The sequence below is a fragment of the Sciurus carolinensis genome, chromosome 12, assembly GCF_902686445.1.
Source record: "Sciurus carolinensis chromosome 12, mSciCar1.2, whole genome shotgun sequence".
NCBI lineage: Eukaryota > Metazoa > Chordata > Mammalia > Rodentia > Sciuridae > Sciurus > Sciurus carolinensis.
Window position 1 is genome coordinate 114,377,393 of NC_062224.1, and position 13,435 is coordinate 114,390,827.

Below are 13,435 nucleotides of genomic sequence, written 5' to 3' on the forward strand. Positions count from 1 at the left end.
CCAAGAAGACTTTTAATAACTTGCTGTACAATCAGAATAATCCAATAGCCTCCAAATTTCAGTGGTTTCACACAATAAAAGTGACTTCTCGCTTATGTCGCTGTAGGGAGAGAGGTGGGGCACTGGGGCAAGGACGGGTGTGGAGTTGGAAGTGTGCTTCCGTCATGTGTCCCCCACATCCCAGGACCTTAGCTTCCTCTGCTGGATCTTTAGACTCTGCCAGGAAATGAGGGAGGAGGCGGGAAGGTGAAGAGTCTTTTTAGGACCATTCCTGGAGGTCAATTTTTCTCACATTAGGTTCTCCAGGACCCAGTCGAGTCGTCCTACCTCTGCAAGGGAACCGAGAAAGGGAGTTTAACTGTACACCAGAGATTACCCCCGGTGCTCCCTGCTAGGTCATGCTGGTGTGGCAGAAGTTGGCAGAGGGAACTGCTTATACAATATGGCGGCCACACTGAGAAAAGGAAAAGGCCAATGGGACTGAAGAGGCAGCCAGAGGGGCCGGGTGGCGACTCTGAGTCAGAGGAGGGACTTCAGGTAAGCCTCCTTGATTTATAGGCAGTAAATTATGCCAGGAGAGTACAGTGCTGATTAAAGTCACCACTCAACTGCTTCTCTGAAACTAGGGCTTTCTGGTCAGGGCGCTTCCTGGCATTCATGCGGGAGAATCACAAATGTCAGCATTCTTTGGAGGAAAGCCTCCAAACACACAGCTAAGACACCAGACTTATTTTTTTAATGGAACTGATAGAACACAGGAGAATACTGAGTTCTGAAGAACTATTGGAGTCACCGAACGTCACCAGGCGCCACAGTGCACACCTGTCATCTAACCACTTGGGAGGATGAGGCAGGAGGTCTGCGAGCCTGCAGCCTGGGAAATGTAGTCAGATCCTGCTCAATCAAATCAGATCGAGTCAATCAAATCGAATCAAAGCTGGGAGTGTAGCATATGGCAGAGCGCACCTGGGTTCAATACTCCGCACAACATTTAAGAAAGAAAAAGAGTCACTGAATGTGTAAGAGCACAGAATGGTCATTTAGTGAAAGAACAGGAGGGGGGGACAGCCTTGGAGAAAGTGACAAGGACCTATAGGACGTTCTCCCTGCTAGTCCAACTGGACCGTTGGTTTGTTGGCTCTGGTTTGTTGACACGACTTCACTTTGGCTTTCTAGTTCTAGGACAGCCAGCCTCTGCCCAAATATCGAAGGAGGTAATGACTTGTCTTTAGGCCTCTGCCGCTCCCATGGTACCCTCTTCTAACATCCAGATGGCGACCACTGTCTCCTAGTCCTGTACCAGATAGCAAGGCCTCCATTCTATTTCCTGGTCAATTTGATTCTCTGTTTTCTTTTTCTTTTTCAGTTCTGGTCATTGAACCCAGTGGGGGCTCTACTACTGATCTGCATTCCCACTCCTGATTTTTTTGTTTTGAGTCAGGATCTCACTAAGTTGCTGAGGCTGGCTTCAAACTTGCAATCCTCCTGCTTCAGTCTCCCCAGTCACTGGGATTGTAGGCGTGCACCACTGTGCCCAGCGGATGGAGCCATTTCCCATCCCCAAAGAGAAGATTGTAGTTCGTATAAAGTACCCATCATGTACCCTCAGGGTCTCTTTACTACTCATGTACACCTCATGAACTAAGTTCTATTATCAGTTTTGCAGCCTAGAAAAGAGATCAACTGATGGAGCTACTAATTATTGAGTACCTACTGAGCTCCAGATGCTTTAAATATGTAAACATAATTTCATACAACTTTGCAAAAATACTGTTAGATCATTTCCTTTCAAAATATGAGCTACCAACATCAGAGAGCTTGAATAATTTTCCCAAGATTAACAAGTTGGCAAGATGAAGAGATAAATTGTAAGCATGTTTATCTGATTCCAAAATCTCTTTTTCATGATGCCTAGCAATAATAATGATTTTATTACTTTAAATCACTTTTACTCTTATTAATATTTTATTTCCTAGTCTTCTTAGAGAAAGTTTACCTTCTGTGATGGGACTCTTAGAGATGTCACATTTAAAACCCTGTGAATTAGCAGAGTAGTTCAATTTATCAGCAAGGCTGCTTTTAGCTACAACTTGAAAAGCCCCGGCAAATGGCGTTAACAACAGGTAAACAACCAGGGACGCAGGTACTTGTAGGAGAAGCCCAGCGGAGGAGCTCCACGCGCCAGTCAGTGGCGCGGCTCCGGCCCCAGCCCGCCTCTGCTCAGGCATTTCTTTGGCCCTCTTAGGCTGGCGCCCCAGATGGTACCAGATGGCTCTCTCTTCGCAGGTGTCTTAAGCAGGTAACAGCACTCAGAGGCAGAAAATGAATCTGCTAGACTACACACCTTTTGAGGAGTGAGAAACACCTTTCCAGAGACTCACTCACAGCCCTCCCGTGACATCTCCTTAGTGGAAATTGGTCACAGGCCCAGGACTAAGCGAGTCACTTTCCAAGGGGACTGGAGTTACCATGTTGGTTCAGATATCCTGGGGCCTTGGTATCCTCTGAAATAATTAGCTTCCCAATGTATGAATAAAATTAGGTGATGAGGAAACGGAACCAAGGTGAGTGACTGGCAGACAGGAAGTGGTGGTGACGAGCATGTTCAGGCGCCAGGATTCAGAGGGATAAGGATGGAAGTAGATTCAAGTTTGGCATGGAGGGCTCTTGGCTTCCCTTGAGCCCAGACCTGCTGAGATTTGTTGTGGGTGGGAATAGGTACTGTACATACTTGGGGAAGAATTTTCATATTGCCTCACAGTGTTAGGAAGAATCCAAGTAGATGGATTAGAAACCATATGGCAAAAATTCAGATCTACCTCCTTAGGGCCACTTGTGCTACTATACTGTGGACCCACGGCTCCCAGCTGAGTCGTTTCGGCCAGTCCCCAGGCCTGGTCACAGTCTGGCTTCCTGCACTGCCTTTTCCAATTGACCATGTAGCTTCCACTTCAACACATTTTGCGGTAGAGAACTCACTACGTACAGTCCATTCTCTTTCAAGATAATTCTTTCTGTTAAAAAGTTATTTCTTAAACTGAAGTTGCTGTAATTAAATAAGTATATCATTTACATAGTCACAAATGTACTGTGTAGAAAAAACAGGTTTTGTAGTCAGACAGAGCAAGGTTGGTATTCCGTGCTTGCTATGCCCTGATAGAACTAGACAATGGTGTAAAGCCCCAACACAACACCTATCGGCTGGGAAAGCACTCAGCTTGCTCCCCACCTCCTCACAGTTTTCTCACCTGCAGCAGGTCCTGTGGGGCTACCCTCTTGACAGGGCTGAGTCAATGCAGGAAAAATCTCTGTGCTGGGAAGTACGGTTTATTATTAAAATGAGTTGCAATGACTTATAAGAATGATTTGAACTCTTAGAGACTCAGTAAAATCAGTATAACCATATCTGCTTCTGAGGTTCGTTATGATTGCACGAGACCGTGTGTACAGGAAATTCAGAAAATGGTCAGCCCTTCTTCCACTTCACTTGCCCAATGTGTGATGCCATGCTTTGGATGTCTTTTCCTTCCAAAATTCATGTTGAAACTTGATCCCCCATGTGAGGGCATTAAGAGGTGTGTCCTTTGGGAGTTGAGTCATGTGGAAGGTGGCCCTCCTGCCACCTGAGAACACAGCAACCAGCGCCATCTTGGAAGCAGTCAGCCCTCACCAGATACCAGTGCAGATGCCTTGATCTTGCACGTCTCAGCCTTGGCTTTCTCCTCCACTGGGCTCCTTTCTCCTGGAAGCTGGAAGGGTGAAGTTCACAGGGTGGGTGGCTCTCACTTTCCATGTTTTACAGAGAGGGAGTCTGGGCTCTCAGAGTTCTGACTTCACTACCATTTATATTTTCCTGTCCATTAGACCACAGGCTTCTCAGGAGCAGAGTCAAATCTTATTTGTTCTTTTACCACTGCATAGTTGTTCAGGCAGTGAATGGGATGCAGAGAGTGGAAAATGAGATTATTCCTGAGGTCTGCTGTGCCTTTTTTCTTTCCTCCCTAGCTGGAACTTCAAGTGTCTGCACTTTCTCTCTCAAGATGTAAGTCAGATCCACAAACACCAGCTAGTGCCGGACAGGGAGGACTGAACAGCTCATGGGCCTGTTTCCTGTTTTCTTTGCTCTGTCTGGAGCCATGTTTTTGGATTACATACAGGATGGGGGTGTGCAAATTGTATTTTAAGTGGATTAATTGAAACCGATGTTTGATCACTGCTGCCCTTAAGCATGCTCTGCCCAAATCACTTATTTTTGCCTTTCCCAAGTTATCTGACTTGCTTATAAAATATAGTATATGCCACATTAGATCAAAGTGGTGATCCACCCTCTCTTCCCTTGACCAGCCTTCTCTCCCTAACACCATTTTAAGGTAAGGATTGGGGTAGGATATAAAAAATTCATGGCATACAGTTAAAAAGAAAAATAAAAAACAAGTCTTTGCTACCTTTTATGGATTTCCCATCATGGAATAATCCTAATGTTTCTAGAATTTCTGTCTAGGAATGTCGAGGTCTTAGTTCTTGGCTCTAGTTTGGGTCCTCCTATGGTTCTGCAGATGCTGACCTACTTCCAGCCTACACCTTAGCAGGCCTAAGAGGCCCGGTCTACACAGTGGCTGTCTTTGGCTTTGTGTGGTCCCTGCTTTTGATCTTTGGTACGCTTGAACACCAAATCATTTTCAAGGCCCTACGTCCCTGGGGAAAAAGTGGGAGCCCCTTTCAATCAATGCACACCTTCCTGATGTATGAGAAACCTGTTTGTCTATGAGTCAGTAACTCAGAAGCTTCACTGAACTTCCCTTTCCTTGAGAACCAAGTCAGAAGTCTGAGGATTGCCTCCTACTTTTACTTTAACTGGGCTTGGATGGGCGTCTGTATAAAGAGCCTTTCGTAGGACAATTTGGCAGATCAATTTTTGGTCAGGAAGAGGAGATCATTCCATGTTTTTATTTCTCAGTCTCCATTCTCACCCACCCTCCCCTTTACTGACCTTTCTCTGAACTTCTGAGAGTAGAGTTTGATTGGGGCTTTGTTTTGTGCTTTGGGCAAAAGTTTTGGGTCAGCTGAGGTCACTTCTCATTTTATCTAAATCAGTTTGCCCTCCTCTAATCTCAATGGAAAAACTTCAACAAAAATACATTTACACGTAAGTCTTAGTTTTCATTGAGTTCATGCTGACAAAGGAGGCCAAGTCCTTATCCCTGGGGGCATTTAACCTCCTCAACAATGTTTTATTAAATTTTTTTGTACAGAACCTCTACTTAGTCCTGTAAGAAACTGGCTCCCTTCCTCTGATCTGGCTCTAGGTCTGGACTTGTGATATTTCCCATAGTTCTAATCTAGGACGCCTGGAGAGCAAGGCGGCACGGCAGGAGTCTGAATCCCAGGCTGCCCACCTCAGTGAACAGGGGTTGGTGAACCAGAGGGTATTTAAGGCTTCATGGACTCCATATTTTGTGCTGTGACTGAGAAGGACTCAGTGCAGATCAAGACCCCTGAAGAGCACTAAGGGCCCACACTTGCTGCAGAACTTGCTGTTTTCTGCATGGCTAGTTAGGCGAGGGCGCTGCCTGAGGTCCCTGGACTGGAACGACTCTGGGAGCAACAGGAACTAGCCTCTCGGGACTGGCAGGCTCTAGCGGCTCTCGTGCTACCCGTTCCTTTTGTGGAGAGGAGGCTGAGGAACGTGGAGGAGCAGCTGCTTGCCCGGGGTTGGCTGCCAAGAGCCTCGTGGGCCTCCCTGTGCACTGCCTGCCTCAGAGCCTCTCTAGGATAAATGTTGCTGGTGTCATGCTTTGAATAATTCTGATTTTTAAAGGCTCCCTGGTACAGGCAAGCCCATTAGGCCATTCTCTCTCTTCTCTGTTGGGATTAGAACTGTAAACCAGGGGACAGTGTGGGCGGACACCTGGACTTAGCTCCCAGTGCTCAGACACGTGCGTGAGGAATGTGACATACCGCTGGTGTGCCTCCTATATACTGCACGGAAAGGCGTGGTCCCCAGTGCAGCCAGGTTCAGAGGAGGGGTTGGGGGAGTGACTGGGGTGTGAGGGTGCTGACCTCATCAGTGGATTAAGCCACTTATGAATTAATGATTCAAATGGATCGCTGCGAGCTGGGACCTAGTTGGAGTAAGTGGGTCCCTGGGGGCGTGGCCCAGCAGGGTGGGTCCTGCTCCGGCCCCTTCCTCTCTCTCTCTGGTCCCAGCTGTCCTGAGCGGAACGATTTCCTCCACCACACCCTCCCCTCATGCTCTCTCTGTAGCCCGGAGCCCGGAACTGGCCAGCCAGGGCCGCTCAGAAACTGTGAGCCAAAGTAACCCTTCCTCTTCTAAATCGTTTCTCTCGGGTGTTTGTCACCGCGATGAACAACCAACTACACAACCACTTGGCGAGGCCACGCGAACTCCCGGTCTTTCGTTTCTGTGCTGGCTCCATGCACGCCAGCCGTGGGTAGTAAGTTCAAGCCTGAGGGAAGCATCTGGGTAGCGGCAGCCCAAATATATTTTGAAAACTTGATGATCAGAATTGCTGGGTAGGGAAAATTTGTCAACTCCATTAAAGAATGCAAGAATATACATTTGGTTTTGTATAAATTCCTCACCTCCAAATTTGGTTCATGTCCAGTGTTTCTCAGATGGCAAGGACAACACATCACATTTCAGCAGCCATCACATTAACTCTGGATTTTGCCAGCAAATAAACAAAAGCCCTTCATGATAAAAATCTTGTTTGTCTCACATTTGGGGAGTAAAAATATCGCACACATGAGTTTTTCAGGGAATTAGTACCTTTATTTTTTTCAAAAAAGCAGGAACTTAATTTTAAACTGATAATATTTGATGGGATATTTGATGAAATGCACATTTCATAACTAGAGTAGTTTTGGATGTTTTTAGTTTTGGATGATCAAGCTTCATTATGTAGATCTATTGTTGCATAGCCCCTGAGAATACAGTGACCCCCTTGAGGGACAGGGGCCATTAGCCCCATGTGTGGATGCCCCAGGAAAATGCATGTTTGTCTTGTGGTATTGGTGTGAGTGGTCAGTCTCCTACCAGGTTCTACCATGGATAGCACAAAAAGTTTTAGAGCCCTTTCACTCACCTGAGTACAGTGTTTGGGGATTCAATACCAGATAAGCTAATTTATTAAAACCACAGAAGTATGAGTGACAAGAATCTGATAAAGACTTGTGGGACTCCGGTGCATGGAATTTTATTGCTCAAGATCTCTTCTATTTACTTTAGCAATAACTAGCTATGGGAGGAATTTTCTCTAGGGCTTACCACATATTAGTTTCCTCACTGGTACTATGGGTTAATTTGCATACATTTTCCTAAATAATAAAAAATTACTTAAGTCATTCTTGGAGCTAGACAAGATATGCATTATGAATGATTGGGTAAACAAATGAAGAGAATTCAGCCACAGAGAGCACACTCTCCCACAATTCATCCATTTCTGGAAGGCAACATGGTCTCCTGGTCAAAGAACCAGCTTTAGACCCATAGCAACTAGGGTTCCAGCCCAGGTTCTCCTCTTCTTAGCTCTGAGTTGAGCAATTCACTCGTCTCCTATTTTCTTCACGTGCAAAATGCATGTGCGATGATGCCTACTGCTTATGAACTGGAAATTAGATGCGACGATGCATGCACCGCTCTCAGGCCAGAGCCTGGCATTTGGCCAATGGCCAACGAAATATGAAACCTCCTTTTAAAGTGCACCTTCTAACTTCCTTTTGTCTCTGTTAGTCAGGGTTGTCTAACTGCTGTAATGAGCTATAACTGAATTTCAGAGGACTAACATAATAGAAGTTTACTTCTGAACTACTCACAGTCCAGTCAAGAGTGGTTAAGGGAGAATCTCCACTCCACAAAGTCATTTGGAAACCCAGGTTCCTCCCACCTTGACCCTTTCATGATCACCTTGGGCCAGAGCAGCAACTGATGTGTGGCCCATAAGCTGACAATATTTTTTACCTGTAGTAATGGTTGTGTTTTAAAAGTTTATGAAAGCACATGTATAATCTCCTTGGTTTTGCTTCTTGTCCCACAAAACCTAATATAAATACTATATTGCCCTTTAAAAGTTTGTCGACTTCCTCCTAGGATCATGGAGCAGAATCCTCTGCTGGGTCCTTTGTTGGAGACATCAAATTGGACAAAGGGAGAAAGGGAAGACTGTGTGAGATATTTTTGATGTTTATTAGTGCATTATAATTACCCATAATAGTGGGGTCATGTTGACGAAGTCATACATGCATTTAACAGGTTTGCTCCATTTCAATCCCAAGTGCTTCCTCTTCCCTCCCCTCCTCCCTCTCCCCGAACCCTTCCTCCACTCTATTAGTCTTCATTCTGTTTATTTATTTAGTTTTAATTGGTGCATCATGGTAATGTATAAATCAGAATGATTTGTGATAGATTCAGACATGTGCATAGCATAGCCTGGCCAACATCATTCCCCAGTTCTTACCTTTCCTCCTCTCCTCTCTCTCCCTTGGATCCCTTCTTCTACTCAACTGATCTCCCTTCTGTTTTTGCAAGATCACATGTAGGAGGTTTTTAGTAGGTCACTTGAAACATTGCATGCATTATTCTCAGCATGTTCTTCCTCTCCTGGACCACACCTTTGAAATTGCATCTAAAACTTCATGTCCAGGGCAATCTGGATCTTCTCCTAGGTTATCTTCTAGAAGTTGTATAGTTCTGGGTCTGTACTTCATTTTGAAGAGTGTAAAGTCTATGTCTAGTGTAGTTTCTCTTGTGCCAGGCTAGCTCATATGCCGGGTAAGGGTGCAGAGTCAAGACACAGACTCTGGGAGTTGGGTGGAAGCAGGCTTGTGGTGAGCAGCCTGTAAACTGGTTTATTGTGGGAAAAGCTATACATTTTATAGGTTTCTTGCCCAATCACAATGCACCACAGGGGATCAGACCACCAGGCTCCTATACCGATTCCCTTGGTAACACTGAGTCAACTTGGGGCAGTCGTTTACTTTCCTAGGTAGCCGAAGCAGAATGCTCCTCCCTGAAGTTTTCCTTACACACTTGAGACATTCACTGTTGCCAGCCAAGAACTAGGATTTCTCCCAACAGTCTAGACTGATTTTTTTTGCTGTGAATGTTAAGTTTATGTAGCATCATTTGTTGAAGAACACTCTCTGACCCTTTGTATTACCTTTGCTCCTTTACCAAAGATCAGTTGGCTATACTTGTGTGGCACTGTATTTCTGTGATCTCACTTTTATCCCACTGATCTTTTGATTCTTTTATGAATACCACACTATTTTAATTACTGTAGCTACACAGCAGGTCTTGAAGTAGAGTAGTGTATCTGCAATCTGACTTTGTTGTTTCTCTTCAATATTGACTGAATCCTTTGGCTTTTTAATTTCACCATATGAATTCTAGAATTAGTTTATCAATAACCATGAAGTAACTTGTTGAGATTTTGATTGGGATTGTATTGAATCTGTACCTCAAATGGAGAAACTAAGATTTGGAAAATATTGACTCTTCTTATCCATGAACATGGAACATTTCTCCATTTATTTAGACTTTCTTTTTTTCATCAAAGTTTTGTAGTTCTCTCATAGAGATCTTGTCAAGTATTGTTAGACTTCTTACTAAAATATTACATTGTTAGGTGCTAATGTGAATGATAATGTTTTTAATTTCAAATTCCACTTATTCCATATTAGTGTATAGAAAAGTAAGTGGTGTTTGTACACTAACCTTCTATCCTGTAACTTTGCTATAATTGCTGAGTATTTCCAGGAGGGTTTTTTGTTGTTGTTAATTCTTTTGGATTTTCTGTGTAGATGATCCTGTCATCTGCAACATTTTATTTCTTCCTTCCCAATCTATGTGCCTTTTCTTTTCTTGTCTCGTCCTATCTTCTTGCATTACCTAAGACTTGCAGTATGACATTGAAAAGAAATGGTGAGAGAGGTCAGGCTCTGGTTGAAGTTTGTCCTAACGGTGGGCCTTGGTAAGAAAGAGTAACATATTTCAAAATGGTCACTTTTATCTTCTTCCTGCTGGAAACAAGTGGGGGATTTTCTCTAATATTACCATGAGGACCTGGTAGAATGGAAGGTTAAATTCACAAAACCCTGTACCCTGTGCCCTTGATGGTTTTCCCTGCAGTGCTTAACTCCTGTCCACATTGAGCCCCCAGGAATCTCTCCATTACAATTTAGGTTTTCCTGCCCCAGAACTGGTTCCCATGGAAGGTTCTGCTCCTGAGTGTCTGCTCGGATAAGTAGTGATTCTCCACATTCATCCATTTTTCTCTCCAATTAGAGGAACATGATTGCCAGGCTACCTCACTTTTTCAGGTTTTTGTTTGTTTGTTTTTCCTATTGTTAGGACAGGAATGGGGAATTGAAGTTCCTTATATGCCAGACTAGAAATCAGGAGTGCTCAAGAAGAATTCCTACTGAGTCTTATGGGCCTGGAAATATCTTTGTGGGAAAGGTTTTATATTACATATTTATTTTCTAATAGATAGAGGATTATTCTTACTTCCTGTTTTATTCTTGTGTCAGTTTTTGTAACTTATGTTTTTATAGGAACTTGTCAAAATTTTCAAATCAAGTTTGTCACAAATTGATAATAATGTTCTCATGTGTGTAGTAGCTGCAGGACCATGACATCTTTTTTTTTTTCCTTTCAAAATCTTGGTTATTTTTCTCTCTTCCTTCATCAGTCTTGCTAGGCATTTATCAGTCTTATTAAGCTTTTCTAGGAATAAACTTTCTGTTGTGGTTAGTTATGTCTATGAGAGGCTCCTGTAACTTTTTTCTACTTTTATCTTTGTAATTTCCTTCTACTTCTTTTAACTTGACTATTTTTTTATTTTGCTCTCTTCTTGAGAACTTATTTGTGCTGGCTTTTAGTCTTTCCTTTTTCCCATTATATAGATTTGAGGACTGCAGATTTAGCACTAATTATTACATTAATTGTATCTCACACATTTTAACATATATTTTTAATTATCCATTTTAAATATTTTTTAAAAATTTTATTGAGATTTAATTTTTGAGCTGGGGTTATTTAGAGGAATAGTAATTCCTATATATTTAAGAAATTTTTTATTATCTATTTTTTCTTAATTCTTCTATGATATAACAAATAGACTTTAGTTATTATAATTCTTTGACATTTGCTTAGAAATATTTTAGGAATCAACATATGGTCAGTTTTGGTAAAAGTTCTATTTATTTTATAAAGAATAAATATTCTTCTATTGTGCAGTGTATCAATATAGATGTACCTATATTCATTAACCTCTACATATCTACAGATACTTTTGTGTATATAGAGAGATGCCTCTATATAGCTACAGTTTTGTATCTGTATCTCTAATTTTGTTTATCATGTAGTTTAAATCTTTTCCATATTTGCAAAATTTTTGTTGACTTCCTTCCATTAGTTTCTGAGACAATGTTATTAAGTAGTCTTCTAGGATTGTAACTTGATCTGTTCCTCCTTTTATTTCTGTTTCTGCTTCATACATTTAAAACTTACACTGGAGGTGTATAAACTTTTAGAATTATTATATCTTCTTGGTGGTCGACCATTGGCACTTTGGAACATCCCTTTCTGATGCCGGGTGTCCTCTGAGACCAAGTTCACACCATCAGGTGCTTTCATTTGGGTGGTGTTTACAAGTCAGAGAACTTTTCACATTTTCACTTTTAGCCTTTCTGGATCTTTAAATTTAAGTTGTACTCTTTGTAAAGAACATATCGTCATGTTTCTCTTATTCATCTGATGTGATATTGATTTTTAATCAAAGTATTAATAAACACACATTTAGTATAATTTGGAGGTAAAATCTTTCATTTTAGTGTGTATTTTCTATTTTAATTACTTGTGCTATGCTTTTAAATTATCTTTTTTCCCTTTATTTTCTGTTAAATAAGCATTTTTTTAAACTTCTCACGGTCCCTCCTGAATGCTGTTTGTTACATATCTTTAAACATTCTTTCGAGCTGGGTGAGGTAGTGCCTGTCTATAATCCCAGCCTCTTGGGAGGCTGAGGCAGGAGCATCACAAGTTTGAGGCCAGCCTCAGCAACTTAGTGAGATCCTGTCTCAAAATAAAAAACGAAAAGAACTGGGAATGTGGCTCCGTGGTCTAGGTTCACTCCCCAGTACCACACACACACACACACACACACACACACACACACACACACACATTCTATTGGTGGCTTTCACAGAGATTACAGTAGGCGCCCATGACTAATGTAAATCAGTGGCTTTACTCCTCTGAAAATCCAGAGACTGTACACTATCTCATCCTGAAGTCTTCGCGTTACCCCTCCTCCTCTCACGCCCTGATGTTATGGTTGCAGCTGTACATGGCTTTGAACTCCACGTGCGTGGGATTTCTGCTCCGGTGTAGTCAGTATTCACTCCGTTTCCTTCTGAGCTCCTCTTCATACCTTTCTGCACTTCCATGCCTTTATCTGCAGCGTGTCTCTTAATCCTGAAGAGCATGTTTTATATTTCTTCACATACGTCCCGGCTGTAAATAACCAGGACAAACCCAGATGTCTGTGTTCCGCCTTCATAGTGGGCTGTGTTCACTGGGCACAGAATTCTAGATTGGCAGTTATTTTCGTTCACATTTTAAGTATGACATCCCTTGTTTTATTTGAGAAAAGAGCTGACAGTTTTATTTTGCTTTTGTAAAAGTCTGAAGACTTTGTTTTCCGACTGCTTTTAAGATTCTCTCTTAGCCTCTGGTTCTCAGCTGTTTGGGTGTGCTATACCTGTGTGTGTGCACACGTGTGCATCCTGACTGGGTTCTGGAGCAGTCTTGGAAGCGTGTTTTCAACCCTGTCACCTTGTTCCTTTGAGTGGACTCTCCGGTCTGTACACAGGGAAACTTCCCACATTATTACCTTTCAGATCCTTCAAATGTGCGAAAGATGAAGCCCGGCTCCTCACCCCGGGCTCAGGCCTCCTGACCTGACCGAGTCCTCTTTTCATCCTCATTGCCTGTCCCATCCAGATCTGGCCTCCCCGTGACCAGCTGCGAGGTGCACGTGCTGATCCCACCCCCTTCCTTCTTGCTGCTGTGGCTTCCGCTACCCCTCTGTCTGGAGTATTCTCATCTCTACACGCGCGTACATGTCTGCGTCCGGAAAGCACCTTGCCTTCAACTCCCATCCCGACATCGACTCTTCCAGGAACCACCTCTGTGGCCCCAGCACAGAAAACCCGCACAGACCTCCCTGTCGTCCCCTCTACTCTATGTTCTGGTTCCTTTTTCAGGAAATAGCCCCCTCCCTGATGACTCTAAATGCTGGGCTACTCAGGAGCTACAACTGGAGATCACTCATATTTCGGTGTCTGGTGCTTGATCCACTGCCTGTCACATTGCAAGCAATATTGGTGAATATGTTAGATAACATCAAAT